Source organism: Camelus dromedarius, chromosome 15 (assembly GCF_036321535.1).
Source record: "Camelus dromedarius isolate mCamDro1 chromosome 15, mCamDro1.pat, whole genome shotgun sequence".
NCBI classification, from domain to species: Eukaryota; Metazoa; Chordata; class Mammalia; order Artiodactyla; family Camelidae; genus Camelus; species Camelus dromedarius.
The window spans coordinates 5486584-5502709 of record NC_087450.1 but is presented as its reverse complement, the minus strand read 5'-3'; the positions used below and the strand labels follow the sequence as shown (position 1 = coordinate 5502709).

The following is a 16126-nucleotide window of genomic DNA, read 5'->3' as shown; positions in this document are numbered from 1 at the left end:
GGCACATGCAGAGGCAGAGAGCAGGTGATGGTTGCAAGGGGCTGGGTGGAGGGGGGATGGGGTGTGACTACTAGTGGACAGGGGGTTTCTTTTTGGATGATGGAGTGTTCTGGAGATAGATGGTGGTGAGGGCTGCACAACCGTGAGTGTGCAGAAGACTGCTGAGCGCTGTCTCTGGGAGTGCCTGTGGTTGGGGCTGCTTTATTTTGGCCTCATCCTGCAATGTGAAGAGTCATATTATGCTGTGGCCTTTCTAATCCTGTGAGTGGTGAGGCTCAGACACTTTGCAGAGTCATGTTTCATTTTTCCCCTTTGCTAAGTGTAGGCAAAAAAGGTTTAAGCCTGAGAAATTACTCCATCTGCAGAAATGTCTTTCAGTTTTGCATGGTGTAAAAATATTGAGAGCTTTTAAATCATTGAGGACAGTCTGTGGGGGGAAAGAGCCCGTGAAGCCTGGGTGCGACCAGGAAGAGCCACGCTTCCCTCCCAGACACGGGTGGGGACTTCACCCCCGTTCAGGCAGTGAAGGGCCCAGACCCGTGAGCAGAGTTGACACTCGTGAATATTTACGTGTATCCGCTGCTTCATCTTGGATATTAATTTCAAGCTGAGTCAGTTTGTGGCGGCAGCCTCATCCTACATCAGGAATTTATAGTATCTGCTCTTTGAGGTGAAGACCAGACAGACTTGATTATTTAACAGTCTCTCTTGAATTGATATCTCAGATTCCTTTGTCAAAAGCAAAACAGCAGAAATACAGACGTCCTTTAATGCCGATGTGACCTGGAACGGGTTTAGTCTCAGTGCCTCAGTGGCCTTGTCTGCGGGGGAGAACATGATAACAATGCTTCCCTCAGAGGGGCTGGGGAGGGGGGAGTGAGAATCACAAATGTAGGACTTACACGTGATGCTCATGAATGACCGAATTTAGTGCTCTCAGCCTGGTGAGGCCTCAGGGGCAGAGATGTCAGAACAAAGCAGTCCTAGCCGGAACTCGATCCGTGTTGGCAGCTGTTACGATCACTATCACCACTGTGGGTTATCAGGTAGTATTAAGACTTGGTAATATGAATTCTTGAATAATGTTAAAAGACTAGACATCTCAGACCCAGTTTACATAGTTCTCAAGAATTCCTCTGAGAAATGGATGTTTTTTTCCCCATCTTAAATCTGAGTTGAGTCTCTAAAAAAATTCTGTATTCCTCCATCATTTTGCTTTAATTCTCCATTTCTTAAAAAATTTTTTTAAATGGAGTTACTGGGGACTGAACTGAGGGCCTCATGCATGCTAAGCACATACTCTCCCAAATGAGGTATAATCTCCCCCCTGTTTTTTTTAAACTTTACTTTCTTAATATTCAGAGTTTAGAGGCCTCTAATTCTTTTGCTGGAGACTTATCCGTGAATCTGTAAATCTATAATTAATGGACAAAACTTGGTGTATTAAAAAAATCAATAGATTATTCTGCAATCCATCCAAAAGGAAATGTTCATTGACTTAAAATATTTCTCCTTTATGGTGATTTCTACTTTTTGGTCTAGCTTAATTTATTAACAGCCATCCTCATCATCATAATGACCAAACTCGCTGTTAATGGACACCTGCCTAAGGCTAAAATGCTTTCCTCATGTTTTATTTCATAGCAGGTGTTTGAGCGTAAGTATCATTGTCTCCTTTTATGCAGCTGAGGATTTTCAGATGGAGCAGCTTGTCCCAAATCATACGCAGCTGGTGGTGGCTACCTCTGTTCTGGAACCCTGGCTGCACAGGATGCATTTTTAATTGCTCCTCTAATCAGCCTCCCATTGAGTGCTTTCCCGAACACCTCTAAGTCCATAAATGACCGATTTTAGTGATGTCAGCCTGATGAGGCCTTGAAAGGAGAGACACCAGTGAGAATGTGAGACAGAGTGGCATAAATTAAAATTGCACATTTTCAGAAATGATTTATTCTCAGGTAATGACTTAAAAGTTTAGTATTTTTTTATTTTAGTGCCCTGTAAGCATTAAAACAAAACATTTAAAATAATTATTGTGCAAAAGAGAAGTGGGCTTTGAAAGTCCAACCATTGCTTATGATGTTACATGTTTTTCTCTAGTGGCCCTTATTGACAGATATACTTACAAAGACTGAATTTGTTTTATGTAGTCTTAGTATTGAAGAAAAGATTGTCAGTGAATATTGTAACTAAAATCTTTACTCTTTTCTTTCCTGATGATGAATATGTAATTTGTTTTCATGACTTAAGTACATTTCCTCATTTGTGAAATTTGAGTAATATGGTTTAAGTTGTCTGACTGTGAGAGTTAGACGCCTTGTATACAAAGCACCCAAGGTGTGCTTAATAAAAATATGCTGTCACAACGCCAGATAGTTTAGAAGGATCAACTCTGAATACTAAAGAATGTGGCTTATTTCTGATGCATATTCAATATGTTTATATATGATATATATGAATATGGTTTAAGGTAACCAGGATTCTTTTTATTTTTGTGTGCAGTATGAAGTTTTAATGAAATCTGTATCATTCTAATGAGACAGGGACTAGTTATATTGCCTTAAGCAGACGACCTTGAAGATTATTTACTCAGAATATGTATTGTTACATCTCAGAATTCATGTTGCCGTGTAACCATCCACTCAGACATTTAAATTCGTCTGATTCTGAACAGATCCATTAAATTTAGAAAAATCCACATTGATCATTTTCAGGGAGTAAGCTTCTCAATTTTGTGATTAAAGAAAATTTTGATTTTTTTTCCTGCACTCTTAACAGGTTTAAAATATCAAAACATTGATTTAACGTGTCACTTTTTAATAGAGAGAATAAAGCTCATGCTGTTTTACTATGTAAATAAATGTTTTTGTATTTCAACAAACTTATATGATTTCTAGCTCTTTGAGAAGTATTTTGCAAGATACTTAGATTATCTGCTTTTGGATAAATACAGACGTGACTTTTATGAATATAGGCCTAGTACAGATCTGTTGGTTTTTGCTACAGTTCAAGACATGAGGCCTAGGGGAACTTTGCTCCGGATTGACAGGAGGACAGATCCCAGGTCTCAGTCTCCCCTCCTGTAAAATGAAGTGGCTGGACTGGATTCTTTCCTCTTCTAAGATGAGTTTCCATGAGCCTGTGTCTTTTGTTTATATTCAGGAGTATTAGCAATATCAGATTAAATACTGACTACCCCTCCCTTCCCCTGAAGCAAAGTGCAGTATGTGGTACACAAGCTTTTAGTTACCTGATTCTCGTTTCTCATCCTACAGGCAATTTTTGTGTTGCATGTTTCCCGGCAACCTGGAAGGTCTTTTTAGCCATAGGTGGCACTGTTGCACCTTCTTACAGTCTTAATTTTAAAAGAAGGCTTAAACAACGTGATTTTATTTTGATTACTTTGCTTAATGCTTCAGAATACCACATTGTCCATTGTGTCTGTCTGCCTGGAAAAATTATTCTGCTTATATCTTAGTTTTATTCTGTCATCTCGCTGTGAACTTTTCAGACTTGCTGTGCAAACAATGGCAAAATCGGACTTTTCTTCCAGTGTTAGAAACCAGTGAACGTGAATTTTATAAAACAGCTCTAAGCGGCCTCTGGAACAACTTAAAGGTGAAAAGTGTATTGAGTTCCCTGAGTATTGACCCCGCCGCTTTGTGCTTATTGGTGGGAGATGATTTGGTACATATAAGAAGGGGTGTAGTGTTTTGACTTGGGTTTGTCTGCACGTGCTGCCACTGAGCCACTTGAGCCTGAGTCAGTTCGTTCTGAGTCTTCCCCTCGTCTGTGAGATGGGGACGCTCGTATCTGCTTTGTAGAATTCTGAGAATTAGAAGTTATGTAAAATGTTTACCACAGTGGGTATGTCAAGAGGGCTCTTAAACTTTTGCTGCTGTTTTGTGTGATGCCATCATTTGACGGTCTTTGGCAACTACTAAGAAGCACGAAAATAAGAAAAGCTGGTTTTATGATGAAAGATATTTGAGGAGGTTTAGCATCAGCAGATGCTATACCCATAATTTAGCATCAGCAGAGTCAGAACTGTTACACAGTGGCCCTGAAACAATGTTAAGCCACAGAATTTTTTGTTACTTCATATATGTTGGGGCTTAAGGGGATCCAATACTTATACACATGTTGTCTCCAGCAGCCAACTGAGAGATGACACAAAAGAGTAGGCAGGCGTTAAATGTCTTCTTTGTTACTGATGAAGCCACGTTCTCCATGAACTTCAGGGCTGTGGGTAAATGAGTGTCGTGATACTGTGTCCCAGAAGTAGAGACTTACCCTGTCCCAGGTATCTCTGTGCCACAGCGAGCCTTCCCTTGAGAGGATCTGCCCCATCATGCACAGGGCTGCCCTGCCATGGAGCGGAGCATCCCGGGTTCTTCCCAAGGGTGGCCAAACCTGGAGGGAGAGGAAGAGTTTCACATGCCCTGCTTGTCTCCCTGGAATCACACCTCACTCTGTTAGTGTGAGGAGGGCTAGCTGTGGGCAAGGTGTCAGGGGTGTGAAGGGGGAAGCACTCTCCATGGCCCAGAGGAGTGGGGAGGAGGCATCCGCTCCCTCAGTTTAAAGACGTGGTGGGATCAACAGAAGGGTGCACACCAAGAGTTTATAAAAGGAGAAATAAGGATTTTCTTTGGAACTTTGACGTGCCAGGAAACACAGAAGATGATTAGAAGGGAGACTTGTAAACCACTGTAATATTAAGTTGACATTTGTTGAGCACCATAAAAGTGCTACATTCTTTTCTGAGCGTTTTACAGAAGTGTATCCTTCAATCTTCTCAACAAGCGAGTAAGGAAGGTTTGATTTTTATCCCAGCTTTACAGTGTGGAAATTGAGGCACACAGAGGGTATGTTGGCCAAGGTCACAGAGCTAGTAAGTGGCAGAGCTTGTATTTAAACCCTGGCTGTCTGGTTTTGAGGCTCACAGAGACGGGCTTTGGGTGTTTAGATCTATCTGCATGCCTTGATCACTGTACGTCTGTGCATCCGTTAGCCCAGAAAGGACAGGGAAAGGAGAGTCACACAGTTGCTCACAGTCGTGTCTCGGCCACTGTCCATGAAGAGTGCACCGTGATTAGCGTTATTTTCCAGGCAGTAGATCTGTTGGTATAACAGAAATTTAGTCCATTGAGTTAATCTAAAAACCCTTCCTGCTCTACTTCTGTCCATGCTTGCCATGTGACTGCCTCCCCGTGATTGGTACATTGAGGAGAACATGTACTCATGGTTGAACTCTGATATTTCAGTCTGGTTCATAGTTTCACGTCTTCTGTTACATTAATAAGTTAAGTTTCTGGTTTTCTTGCATCAGTGTCTCATGCGTTTGGTTAATGTGAAATCAGTCCATGGGAGCCCAGGGGTGCTGACTGTATAATTTTTGAGCACGTTGTGGCACTTCTACCAGTGCAGACCTGACTGGATGATGTCCGCCTTCAGCACTTTTTTACCCCAATATCAGGGTCCTATCCCATCCCCGGATGTGAGGCTGGAAGCTTTCTGAGAAGGCCAGTCAGAGGCCAAGTCCACCAATCAGAAAATGATGAACTACCTCAAAGTGGGTTTAATAGAAGAAAAGGGCTTCCAGGTAATCCGATGGGCTGTTCAAATCCCTTTGGTGAGAAGCTGTCCACTGTCTGTGGTTGAGCTGATTCTTTGCTGTTGAAAAGTCTGGAGTAGATGAAGGGACATTAAAAAGCAGAAAGGAGCGATTTCAGGTGGTACATCCACACCGGGGAGAAGTGATGGATGACCGCCTGTGTGAGGCATGGACAGAGTCCTACAAACTTCATAAAACAGCTTCAAATGATCTTCCATCTGAGTGCACTTCATATGGGGTCCAGTTCATCACTGGTCACGCTGAGAGGGCAAATATTAATGATGGCAGAAAGGACACAGAGGCATCAAAAATTCTCAGTCATGTTCCCTGTTTAAAGGATGTGGCACAGTGTAATATATTTGAGCTGGTTTTTCACTGAACAATTTTTGTGTTTTCTGGGACTCCCCAGTGCCCCAACGTTCCATACAGCTGGGTGTCCCCTCAGTGCAGCTCCGTCAGCGGTTGCCCTGGGCAGACGCGGTGTCACAGGGAGCAGGACGGTCAGCGTCCCCGGCTCCTCCGAGCCCCGTCTCCTCATCCGCAGTGCCGGGTTTCTCATCCATGTCTACTTAGTAGTGTTGCTGAGAATCACACGTGATGGTTATCAGGTGTGATTTGTGGTTGTCTCTGTGATTGGCATATAGTCAATATTTGATAGAAACACTTGTTTTTTTATTCCAATTGTGGCTCCTAGATTGCAGTGGGTTTTAGTCTGCATTTTTTTATATCTTTACTCATTTTTAAATATGCACTAATTTTTATTTATTTTTTTGGAAGTACTGGGGACTGAAGCCAGGATATTTTGCATGCTAAGCAGTTGGCCTACAACTGAGTAACACCCACCCTCCTTGTCTGCACTTAAAAATAAATATTGTAATACACAAAAGAGCTCTTAAACACCATCATGGGACATAGTCTCTGTATAGGCATTTGAACATGTATACTATATCAAGAAGAATAAATGTTGTTGGGACAAACCTTTCTGAATCTGTTAATGTGCTTAAAAACGATCATAGCTAGTGATAAACACGAGACTTGGATCCAGTACTTCTTAGGGTCTGTTTTGTCATCATGGGAAATTACATTCTACAGAGAAGGCTAATTGGGTCTCTTTGATAATTGGATGGTTTAGCAGATGATCAAGGCTTTCAAAAGCTGACAGTTTTGTATGTTAAACTAACTACAAATTTATCTTCTAGAAGTTGAAAGTCCTAAGCTTGTGAAGTGCCCAGTAATCCAGGGGGAATATGTTTGTGTCTCTGTGAACGATTGTGTGTGTGATTTCAGGAAGGTAGAAATAAGTTCCATATAGACTTCTGATACCTTTCTCCTCCAGTTCAAGGTGTAGGCATATATTTACACAAATAAATTGATGTTCTTTTGTCATTTGGCATATTGGGAATAAGAGGTTCTCATGCTTGTTTCAGAAGGGTTGGGGAGCATGAGCTTAGAAAACGGGAGGAGAAAGAGGCCGGGAGGCACTTCACACTTTGTGCAGGATTTGAGGAACAGTAGCTTTTGTTTTCTCTTTTATTCTAAAGCAAACTGGCACTGAATTGTAACCTACTATTACTCAGAATTGCTTTTCTAATCAGATACAAGGGCCTCAGATTTTTCAAGGCAACATGAATGATGAAATGTGTTTTAACATTTATCTTTAAAAGTAGTTTTATTTTTCAAGGAAAAGTCTATAGCCTGTTCTTTCTTCCAGCGGCAAAAGAAATTCTCATTGATCTATGTACATGATCTATGTGCTTAGTTTCTTTGGGGTTTTTTGGTTTTTTTAAGTGCTTGTTTCATTGTGGTGTGAATGAATGTTTAAAATTTTTGGATTTTCATCTTTAGAACATACTGATTTATCAGAACTGTTAAAAACTTGATTGTTCTTTGGTCGTTGTTTGGTGGAGCACCCTATTGATTTCTGCTGTGTGTTAAAGAGGGAAATTCTTCCTCTAGCCTGCATATCATTAAGTGAATGGCTTGCCGTGTGCCTTTAAAATTCATTGAATGCGTTGAGCATGTTTGTCCAGCGAATTTTGAATTGACTCATAGTATTACTTTGTTTTTTTTCTGTGGCTTTTGCTCCTCTCCACAAGAATTTGAATTCCCTGTTGCATTTTGTATACGTGTTCTTAACAGGGGAAGATATTTTGAATTTTTTACAGAGGTGGGTTTTCCTATCCCCTCTGAATGCCTTCTGTAATTGATACAACAAAAATCTGTTATTGCAGTGCTAAATAATTTCATAAACTATTTTTTGGCTTAATCAGAAGCAATGAGAAAGAGTGATAATAAAAAATACGAAAACCTTCCTTCCTTTGAAGAATATAAATCAGGTGGTTAGGCTGACGCATGCTTTGTGCCTGACATACTTACTCTCATGTCATTGTGTATCATGATTCGGAGATGGAGATACTTCAGGTTTATAGATTTTTGTTTTAACATTTGTGTTGAATTCTTTCTTCAGGCTGATGTTTCCTGTTTGGTTTGTGGAATGTGTAGAAGAAGGGAAACAAATGCTTTTTTTTTGTTTTCAGGAGGCCTGAGTTGCTGATGAGAAAACAGTTGAGGGTGGGCTGAGGAACAGAGTGACACTCCCTCTCCTCCCGGCTGAAATTGATGAACAATAAAATCAATTAAGTGTATCGATATTTGACCAATTGAACTTAACGTGCTCAAACTGGCTAGTTATGCCCAATGGAAAGTATTGAATTCACCGGCAGATTTAGGTGCTTTACCAAGTAGAAGCAGCTTAGAGCAATCAGAAAAATCAATCCTATGATGAGCTATAAAAAGTATATAATATCTTTTATTTTTGAAACTTTTCTAAGTTAAGTTGTGTAGAGCTAAAATTAAGTTTCAAGCACCAGGAGTTATGAGTGTGGGTGGTTCTGTGGGATCGTTATTCAGGGATGTGCATAGACCCTTCTAGAGTGGCTGAAGCTGGCAGGAAAAGACCCAAAACCAGGATTTGTCATCCCAGGATATTCTCCATAATGGTTCAATGTGGGAGCCCTTGATTGGGTTAACAAATTGTAGCAGACCCAGGCCGCCTGTCAACTTTAAGAAGAAAAACTATGCTTAGTAACTGCTTTGCAAGCAAGCGCCTGTTCATCCTCACTCCTGTCTCCTTGCCTTAAAAAGCAGAGACAATGCTTTGCTTGCGTAGTTGAGGTTTTATATAGCACTCTGCTCATTGCAAAGCAAGGACCCAGGACCTCAGCTATAAAAGCTGGGCTTGTGTGCTGTTAGATAGTCTGTTATCCGCAAAACAAGGAACTGGCAGGTTTGGTGGTCTGTTTTGAAATTCACATATCTAAAGAATGTATTTTGTTCCCCTCACCCCATGACTTCCCTAAAGATACACTAAGACTTTGTACTCATGGTGGATTCTGTAATCTCTGTCTCATCCACTTTTCCCAAGTTTCTGCTTACTATCACACAACTGTTAATGACTATTTCCTTTGATTATACACAATAAATATGGGAGCATTTGATAGGCTCGTGGAGTTGGCTCCCTACTCCCTATCGATTGCTGGACTTTTTCCAGTCTTGAATAATCATTCCGTGTCTGTAAGATTTCTGCCAGCCAGAACCCACAGTTCCAGGTGAGAAAGATGCAGGTTTATCTCTCCTACCAGAGGGAGAGAGAGTAGAGGATTGAGATCTGCTTCCTTGTGGTCCCTTCCTGCCCCAGGGCAACTCCAGTTCACCTGCAGCCTTCTGGCCTCTGCTCACAGGGCCTCTGTCCCAGGACTGACTGCAGCATTTTCTTCCCCGGTCAACATTTCCTATGCCTTTCAGTACTTGGTCTCTTGTCTGCAATTGAAACCTGGCAGATGTGATGGTGGTCTGCGTGCTGGTGGGCAGTCACTTGGGGCTCCCAGGAACCATGCTGATTCTCCTGAGTCTCTCATTCGGGGTTACAGAACTGTCGAGCACCGTAGGAAGCCCATTCACGTGAGGTCAACAAAGCATTGCGTCGCTTTCATTTTATATTTGAATTTTCAGTGGAGAAATTATTTGTAGCTAACTGTTCCAGATTTTCGGCCTCCTGCTTTCCTCACCACCATTTCCTTGTTGGCTCTGGTGCTTGTTTTAAGAACCAGATTTCTTCTCTGGTCATTTTTAGCAGCTGGGCTTGCCGAATCCTTGAGCTTCATTTGAAGCAGAATGCTTCCTCGTGATGTCAAACTGATTTTCCTATTTCTGAATATTTCGTGTAAACTCAGCAAGTGTTTCAAGTGAAATGCTCTTATCCAATTTCAGTTTACCCACATTTGAAGATCTCCTGCTTTCATGCTGAGGGCAGTTTCTTCTTCCTGTAATAAAATTAGCAATTTGCGTTTACTATGGGAAGTTACTGGCCCTAGGTGCTTTTGTTCTTAACAGTTTTAATACAATTCACTCATTAAAATGTACAGCGGTTTTTACTCTATGCCCAGAATTGTGCATTCCAGTCAATCTTAGAACATTTTCATCCCCCAACAGGAAGCCCCGTATACATAAGCAGTTATTCACATCTTCCCCATCCTCCCCCAGCCCCAAGGAGCCACTGTTCTCTCTATGAGGATTTGCCTGTGCTGGACATTTTCATGTAAATCGAGTCATTTCAAGTAAATGAAACCGTCTATTATGACTGACTTCTTTCACACTGAGTAATGTTTTGAATGTTTGTCAAACTTGTGGCCTGGGTCAGTACTCTATGCTTTGCAATTGCTGAATAATATTCCACTGTATGACTGGGCCCCACTCTTTACCCATTCATCAGGTGATAGGCATTTTGTTTGTTTCTGCTTTTTGTCTGTGATGAATAATGGCGCCGTGAACATTCCTGTAGTTTTTATGTGGACACTTGTTTTCAGTTCTCTTACGTGTGTGCCCAGAGAGCAGAAAGGCTGGGCCATTCATAAACCAAATGTTTAACTCTCTGAGGACCTTCCAGGCTGTTTTCCAAAGCGGCCTCGCTGTGTTAAGTCCTCACCAGCAAGGGCTGGGATCTCCGCTTCCTTTGTGGCCTCATTACTGTTTGTTATTCTCTTTTTGAGTATATACTACTGTAGTGAGTGTGAAGCAGTTTCTCCTAGTGGTTTTGACTTGCTTTCAATTATAGCTAATGATATTGAACATCGTTTCTTTGTGCTTATTGGCCATTTGTATATGTTCCTTGAAAAATACCTTTTCAGATCCATTATTCAATTTTTAATTGAGTTGCCTTTGTATTGTTTAGTTGTAGGAGTTTTTTTTTTTTTTTTTTTTTGGAGATACAAATTCCTAATCAGATAAATGATTTGAAAAAATTTTCTCCTGTGTGTTGTTTTATCACTTTCTGGATTGTGTCATTTGAAGCAAAGTTTTCACTTTTGATGAACTCCAATTTATCTCTGTTTTCTTTGTTCCTTGTCCTTTTGGGGTAATATTTAAAATCTGAGGTATTTTATTTAAACTTTTATATATAAAATAACTTACTTTAGGACTGTTCTAGGAGACGGGTGCTGTTGTTGTCCCCAGTCTATGGACAGGAGACTGAGATGCAGAAAATTTCACTGTCATATCAGTGTCACAGCTACCCAGTGCTGTGGGAGTTCAGACCCTCATGTTTGTCCCCAACATCTGTGCTTTTCATCAACATGCTCCACTCCTTCCTGGAATCGTTAATGAAAAAGTGTTTCCGTTTTTGATTTCTTGTTAGTTTGTTTTCTCTTTGGGGACCTCATCTCCTCATTTTCCTTGCAGAGGTCAGTGTAGGTTTATTTTAGGTCTCATGTAGGCAGAAGCATTGCTATCAGTTAACTTCTTTATTACTCACTCTCCAGTGATGATTGTTGCTAGTTGACCTAATCAAGTCATGCTTAAGTCTTTCCTGCTCATGACACTAAAAACACAGTCATGACTTACAGAATGCTCAAAGAAGAAAGTACTTGAGTGATTTTATTTTTCTAACAAATCAAACCAATCAAATAAAAACCCCTGTGTTGACACATATATAAGCCCTCCAGAATAGGGTCACTGTCTTCCTTGTGTTTCATTGGTTTGGTCACATTGTCTGGATAGTGCCTTGCTGTCCAGCAGTTTTTTTTAGGATACAGTGCTCGTGAACCATTTTAAGGACAGAATTTTGACAACAGACTGTGTTCATTTCACGAGGGAAAAGATCATATAGAAATACTGCTCTGATCTATTTTAAAATTTAGCTTGGAATTTTGAGAAGTGTTCAGGGAACCATAAAAAGATTTTTTCACTAATTTTAGAACTATCTTAGACACATTATGGTTACATAGCAGAGTAACTTATCAACTAGATTTGACAAGAGGATTGTATTATTGATTATTTGTATTAGTTGAAATATTCTACCTGGGAAAAAGTAATCAGTGCCCATAAATGAACAAATATGTTTGTATTTCTATGCAACATGGGAGCAGACTTCATATGTTTCTGTATAATATATATGACTGTGTTTTAATATGTCTGTCAATGTTTTTATAGTTTTTCAGCAATGTTGTAGCCGTAGAGTTCGTCTAAGAAAATTACCCCTGATTCTAGTGCAGTTTGTACTGCGTATCCTGTCTTATGCATGGGATTCCACTGTCCTCTCAGTGAGGAATTTCCTCTCCTACTGAGGTAGTAGCAGAGTTAAAGGAACTGTGATTTCTAGGACTTTGCTCTCCATGTGTTTGCAGTTGGCTGTCAAACATGATTTTACCTTTCTTGAGTTTTCATTGTTAAATTAGAATTTTGGAAATAAATATTAATATGTTGCATCGGTCTCCTTAGAATCTTGATGTGTTTGTGCTTTCAGATTTCAATTTATGAAAAATGAAAATGCACTCTTGTTTTTAAGTAGTCCTTTTTCACTAGATATTTGTTTACCTCTTTATAATTAAAATATTTTTTTTCCCAATGAATGAATCGGTGTGCATGTTTTAAAAGATACCTTACTTTTTATTTTTCTTACTGTAAAAGATATATTCATTTTAGAGAATTTGGAAAATAAGGATAAACACAATAATAACTTAAAAATGGCCTCAAATATCACTTGGAGATACAGTTGTAAGGTTTGAAATTGAGAATTACAAGTCCTCTCATGTTGTTCTTCTTTTACAAGTACATTTTGGTTACTGAGACCCTCGAATTCCCATATGAATTGTAGTAGCAGCTAGTCAGTTTTTGCAGAGGAGCCTGCTGGGATTGTAATCGAAACCACGTTGTATGTATGGATCGCTCTGGGGAGCACTGCCACTCCAAGAGCACTGTTTTCTGATCCAGGAATGTGCGTGGTGTGTCTGTCCAGGTATTTAGGACTTCTTTAATTTTTTTCAGCAATGCATTTTGTTTATAGAGTATTATTTTACTTTTTTTCTTTGCCTTTATACTGAGTAAAAGTGTGCAAGTTACCGGGATCAGAAGTGTATTTGAGCCCTGCCAATTGCTGCCACCATGTAGGCTGTGCTCTTTCTTTGCCCTGTGAAAAATCTTGCACAAAATAGGACCTCAGTAACCCTCTCTTGAATGAATGATTATATGATTGTTGGATGATGCTTGAGAGTCCTTCTGATGATGTCTTTTTCCCAGCCTTTCCCCTCCTCTTAACTATGCCCTTTGTCTTCCTTTCATCTAGTCTGGTTTTCAGCCTGCCTGTGGCATTGATTTTCCCTCTCTGTACACTCTTCCTTTCACTGGTACATGATAATGTTACATGTGGGCTGTGGAAACTTGCTAGATGTCAAGAAAGCGCAAATCCATGGCATGGTAGTATTTTCAGACTGTGGTATTCTTTTATCAATTGAAATTAAATCAGGCTGACCCCCTGAGCCCTCCCGTGAGCTCTTTTCTCCTTCCTACAGGTGATACTGCTCTGGTTGCTGCCTGTGCCCTACCCCCAGCCTTGGTTTTGGAGTTGAGTAAGTCACCATCACTGGAACCCTCTCTTTAAAAGATGAAAACATTTGCTCCTTCTCCCTGGTTGGGGACTTGGATGAGATGAGGTACCAGATAAAGAATGCAGCCCCTCTTATTCTGACCCCTGCTCTTTCTGTTGTACTCTTTTTGAAATAGTACAGTTCAACTGTATAAAGATTGATTGTGAGCTAATGAGATAGACAAGACAACCGAAAATTTATTAAATATCCTTTCATGCCAGAAACAAATGTATTATACACACAAAAAGCACATAAAGCACGGTAGTACTGTGGTTACAAACATGGGTCTGAGATCGAGTCCTGCTCTGGAGTGACCAGTCCTGTGAGATGGAGAACTGGTAGGTCGGCTTAGCCTCTCCCATACTTGTTTCCTGTCCTGCAGAGACGGGTCTCGCTAGGCGTCCCTCCACCTTAGAGGTGCTGTGGGGTGTAAATGACGCACGTGGGCAGCCCGAGCACAGCTGTTCATTCCTCGTAAGTGCAGGATAGAATGGATTTGCGGAGACAGCTTTATGACCACACCGTATAGACTCTCAATGCGCCAAAGGGATGTCTTCTGGTTTGGATGTGGGATTCTCACTTCTCTAAATACCCAAAAATTGTGTTATTGGGCCTTGCTGATTTGAATCTATTCTTTAGAAAGTACATATTGTAGATATATTTTTCAAGCATGCATGCTTTTTTTCTTTTATGATTTATAGTTCTACCCTCTCATCTCTTGTTGTGACTTTTCATGGAATCCAGGGAAACAGCCCTAAGCCACCTGCCTCTTCACACGTCTCCGTGGCGGTTTTCTTCCCTGACTAGAAGAGGGTTCTGCATAGGAAATTTTCTTTGTTCCCCTTTTCTTGGAGTCTCTCTGTCTGTCTGCCCACCTCTCACCTGTCCATCTGTCCAGTTCTCTACCCACTCATTCTTCTGACTTGTTCCAAAAAGCATTTCAGGCAGCTTACAGAAGAACAGATACCAAATAAGCAGGTGAGAAAATGGGGCCAAGTTCAGACAGTGAGGCTAGGAGGCGAGCTTGTGTGAGGGTTGCAGGCGTGAGACATATAAGACTTATAAGTTTGCTGTGACTTATAAGATCGACAGCAACAGTGTGCCTGAGGCTCCCAGCAGACACAGGGAAACAGGGTTTGTGGGAGATTCTCACTGGATGTGAAATAAATAAGTGGATGAGGAGAAGCCCAGCCTTTCCAGCTACTAAGGCTTAGGAGAATATTTTGAGTGTCTTCCAAAATCACAGTATTTCATCTTTTCCTTTGTCAGAGTTCTATGTATAGTTGGTTATATTCTATACCTGGAAATTTCTCCAAAACTGCTTCCCACGTGAGTCTCATGGCTCGGAATGGGGTGGTTCTGCTCATTGACGGGTGTTGGCCAGAAACAGAAAATGACATCCTCCAAGAAGCCTGGGATTTGTCAGTTATGTTTTGTCAGTTCTGTTGACTTCAGAAAATGCTTTCACAGTTCCTCTCCATCTGAGGAGGCAGCGTGCTCTCTTTGCAGCATCAGGAGTTCAGGGTCACGGGATGGTGGGGGCTGACTGCACTGTCGTCAAGACAGCTGAGGTAGTCACTGCAGGCGTGGTGCTTTCACGTAGTGCATTTCATGTTCTTTAATAGGTTTCAACAGGGAGTTAATTGAGTTAATTAACATGTAATAAATATGATGCTTTGTTGTAAAGACAGTTATAGGCAGAATATAAGCTGTGAAGACTTTAAAAACGGTTTCATTACTTAAATTTCAGCAGGGAAGATTTAGTTTATCTTATTTATGTCTCTCTTTTACAGTAACAAAGAAACAAGACAGAAAAAGCAGAGGATGATTTCTGTTCTTCCTCTCGGCTTGCAGGTGCCCTCACCTCCAGTGGCATCCATCCAGACACCAGCACTGACACTGGCCGTGCTCAGATCTGCCTCAGCCCTGAAGACACAACTGACAAATAGAAGGGGGCCATGCCCTGTTACAGCAGGTGCTCTCACTTTGTGGGTCCTTATGTTACTGGGCATTGTTATTCAGGATCGCCCATTCTACATTGTTTGAAGCTGCTGCGGTGTCTCCTAGTTATTTGTTTCTGTAAGTACTCATGTATTTTCTCCAATGCATGGTACTAGACATCTAAAAATGCTTTTTTCAGATGAAAAGTAATGTGTATTTAATATAATAAGTCTGAAAAAAGGGGCAAAAGAGGGTATCCTTGTCCCACTACTCAGAGACAGTAATTAACAATTTAACATCTATTTTCTGTCCTTTTCGTCAGTGTGTATCACCTCTGTCATAAAAACCAGTGAGCACTCTGTGCCTGTTTACTGTGTGGAGACCTCCATTTTCCATTCGGCTTATTACATGTTTTTCTGCAATATTCTATCTCCGCTGGCATGATTTTTAATGACCAGTATAGCATTATGTCTTGTGGAGGCATCGTCCATTTTACTTCGGACTTAAATAAACTTTTAAATTCAAGTATACTTAACTGAAATACTGAAAAGAGAACTGTGGTGGTACCGAAAGGCCCCTAAATCCCTTCCCCTTATTTCCTGAGTGTAAAAGCTGTTGACAATGTGGTGTATATATTTCATGACGTTTACGC

At 40.8% G+C, this 16126-nt stretch overlaps 1 protein-coding gene across 1 annotated transcript in view; it reads left to right on the top strand.

The window, feature by feature from the left end:
- The window catches only part of LOC116155726 (trafficking protein particle complex subunit 9-like), a 91145-nt gene extending 75504 nt beyond the window's left edge, over positions 1–15641 (top strand). Inside the window, exon 6 of the mRNA XM_064494286.1 lies at positions 15327–15641. The gene's annotated coding sequence lies outside the window, so the exon portion shown is untranslated. The remainder of the gene's footprint in view (positions 1–15326) is intronic.
- The last annotated feature ends 485 nt before the right edge of the window (positions 15642–16126 follow it).